General features: G+C 43.0%; 1 protein-coding gene and 1 long non-coding RNA gene across 3 annotated transcripts in view; one reads left to right on the top strand and one right to left on the bottom strand.

Annotated features, from left to right (window-relative positions):
• The window catches only part of LOC116186420, a 39,104-nt gene that overhangs the window by 23,371 nt on the left and 12,260 nt on the right, over window positions 1–3,473 (bottom strand). The gene's annotated exons all lie outside the window — the stretch shown is intronic.
• LOC102677678 (dipeptidase 1) overlaps window positions 1–3,473 on the top strand; it is a 51,837-nt gene that overhangs the window by 43,233 nt on the left and 5,131 nt on the right. The gene's annotated exons all lie outside the window — the stretch shown is intronic.

The raw sequence follows: 3,473 nt of genomic DNA, 5'->3' as shown, positions 1-3,473 counted from the left end.
TTATTATTATTATTATTATTATTATTATTATTATTATTATTGCAATCAAATAGAATTTCATAAGCTTTTATTATAATTTTCAATATTAAACGTGTGTACGCTCAATGATATTTATTAGCTTCACGGTAATATGATTAAAAAGTAATTACAGTAGTAGACGTTATCACACGAATATATAATTTTCACTTCGTATTTATCTATTTAGAGACCAATATGGAAATATTACGCGAAACGAAGTAAATATTCCAAAATAAATTTCCGAGTTTTTTCCAAGTATTTACGTCTTGAATAACAGCCTACTTCTCGTTCCATATATGTCTAATATTTTCGTGGAAATTTTGTATCGCGGCATTTTTATATTTTGGCCCGATTTTCAACTTGTTATAAATCACTGTCGCGTAGCTGGAACGGATAGCTACTTTTCTCGATCCCGTGTCGATATCAGAAAGAGTATAAGCGGATTAGTGAGAAGGAAAAAATCGTGAAAACGCACAAATGCAAGTTTCACGTAGACCAAGAATAAAAAAAGAACCATTAAAATACTACGATTAAAATTTTTTCCAAATGTCGAGTAACGAATATATACATGGATCGATCTTGAATCAATCCGTTACTTCGATTGATGCAGACGTAACACGAGTTCGCACGAGTGATTCCTTGCCGTGAACGAACGAATTAATCGAAAACATTCTTAGATCGTCATCCTTCTCGTTTTTCCTTTTCCTTCCTCGAATTCCGCTCTTCGAAGATGAATCGTTATTCGTTTCTAAAACGTTTTTAATGCTCGATCTTTGTTCATCGACGATAAAAGTTGGGTCAACACCGATCGAACGAGTTGGTAGAGTTTCACGATAAGATAGAGAGAGATTGTCGAGTAACGTGAAATATATCCATTTTGAAAACACGTTTCGAAAACGTTAATATTTTTCTTTTTTGAATTATTCATCGTTTCTAAGCATACGCGAAAAACTTGTCCCTCCTCTTTGTGGAGAGAAATGAGCAATATTTTAATTTTTACCTCGCAACGTTGAAAAGAAAGGCTATCGTAGTAGAATGTTGGAGAGGAGGATAAACAGTAAAACAATGGCGTATAGTATAATCGCGTTAAGTTGGATAATTACCATCAATTATCCTGTTTCCAATAATCCTAGAGTTTGTGCAATTAGCCTCGATATCGAGAAAAGAAAACGAAGAAAAACGAAGAGAGGAGAGGAACGATCTGTACCGAAGTAGTATTTTTCTTCTTCCGTTCGTTTTCGCGAAGTATCGATCTCTTCAACGTTTCTTCCATTACACCGATGCTTTCCCTTCCCCTTTCCTCCCCCTCTCTCTTCCTTTCCCCCCACTTTTCCCTTTCCGCTTTTCATTCTCGCCTATAAATCACTGTCAGATCGACTGGACGAAATGTATCTTCCGCTATACGAATAGGATTTTTGGTCTCGACGTCAGCCGAGTCGTCGATAGCGCGAGTTTCGAAGAATGGAGAAAGATGGCTGTGATGCAGTTCTGATGTCCACGCGAAATGTATACAGCTTTGTTTCCCCTCTCCCGTTATATTTTTGTCACTCCCGTGACATTCTCGTCCCCTCTCCTTCCAGAAATTCGACATGGATCCTTCCCCGCGGAATTGGAGATTTCGTGAAACTGACCACCGGTTGGTTCGTCCGACAAAGCTCGAAAAGCGATTCGCTGCGATAAATCTTCGCGGCTCGATTTACCGATCGCGATATTTTATCGCGCTCTTTCATCTCCCTCCCTTTCGTCCATTTTCGTGGTCGATTCCCGGGATCGCCAGCAGCGAATACGTAATTGCGTTATTCGTCCTTTACGGCGACGAGAGAGAGAGAGAGAGGAGGGGAGAAAGGAAGGAAAAGAAAATAAGATAGAAAGAGGCGTGGAGGTAAAATGATAATGTTCCCTCCGTCGGTGAAAAATTTCATATCGTAATCGAGCACCGGTTTCTCCTCGACCGACGGCTAATATCGATAATACGAGGGGGGAGAGGAGGCATCGATAACGGGTTCCGATATACGGGGAAACGGGGGAAACTGATATATCCCGGGTAGCGATCGTGGCCATATCCATAGGACGAGCACCAGCGTTCATAGTCGCCGTCCCGTAATGACGGACACACTCGATTTGGAAATTTCCGAGATTGAAACAACGCTCGTGACCGCAGACGGCCGATGTCCGTACACGGTATACAGCTGCATAACTGCCAGTTTCAGCCGCGATATGACGCGCCATGAATAAGTCTGGAACCGCTCTTGTTGGGCCGACATTGTCAGCAGGTAGCTTTCAACGGTTGTGCAACGCTCGTTCCCGCTCCTTCTCTCCGCCGAGCTCGTTATGACGCGCGTAATGAGAACGTCGAAATTCAGACTGATCCCTTTTAACGCTCTGCTCGCCGCCCCACGTTCCTCTAATTCGCCGTGAATATCTGTGCGTNGGGGGGATAGCGTTCGATCGTAACGAGGCCATCGACGCCCGATGAAAGAACCGTCCAAGATGTAACACCGTCCTAATTCCGCTACCCCGCCGACCCAGATACCGCGTTTAATAATTGCTAAATTAACGATGTCGAGTCGTAAACGAAACCTTCGAGCTACAAAGATTACAAAGATTAAACGTCGTTAAAAAACGCAACGTGTAAAATTGAGTAAAGGACGAAGGATAAATTTCTTTTCGATCGAATCGAAAAGAGTAAGATGGAAAAAATTGGGCGTGTAATCGAGGATATGGACGGTGTTTCATTGCTGATTAAAAAGGAAAAATTCGATTGGAAGAGATAGGGAGAAAGTACTTCACCGCGAGCTTAATTTATACGCGATAATAATGGGAAATAATGGGGATACGTGTAATCGTGAATTTTTATTATCCGGTTGGATCTCTTCCTCGACCGAAGGGTCGTTATGAAACGACTCGACGACGAGCTCGACCTCGTGGCACANNCTCGTTCGGATCGTCCGCGAGACGGTCGTGCACCTGAACAGCGCGATCGTCCTCTCGCGTTTCTCGCTCTCCTCGTCCTGCGAGGCATCTCTCTTTTGCAGTAATTAAAGTAATGAGGAATAAACCGCCCTGAGGAAAATTGTAATTTGGAGGGAGAGGAAGCTAGCTCCCCCTCCTCCTCCTCCTCCTCCTTCTCCCGACAACCTCGTTACCGTACTTCGGATTTCCGTCGCAACAGCTTTGTTTCGAATCGAAAACTGGAACGAATATAGAACGTTCCGAATCTCTTCGCTTTTCTTTCCCTCCCTCCTTTTTTCTTAATTTTGTAAACGCTCAAAAAGGGAATGCCGTGTAATTGAATTCGAGCGAAAAACAGAGCAGGGTGGAAGCGAGTAACGCGTTAAGCCAAAGGAAGCCAACCAGCCGCGTGTATACGAGCGCGTTAGGCAAAAATCGCACAAAGGCGAACTTCGCTAATTCTTTCACGAGTAAATTTTTGTAACCCCTGATGTAAAGGGGGT

This window comes from Apis dorsata, unplaced genomic scaffold, assembly GCF_000469605.1.
Source record: "Apis dorsata unplaced genomic scaffold, Apis dorsata 1.3 scaffold_683, whole genome shotgun sequence".
NCBI classification, from domain to species: Eukaryota; Metazoa; Arthropoda; class Insecta; order Hymenoptera; family Apidae; genus Apis; species Apis dorsata.
The sequence above is the reverse complement of the archived record's forward strand: the minus strand, read 5'-3'. Positions and strand labels throughout refer to the sequence as shown.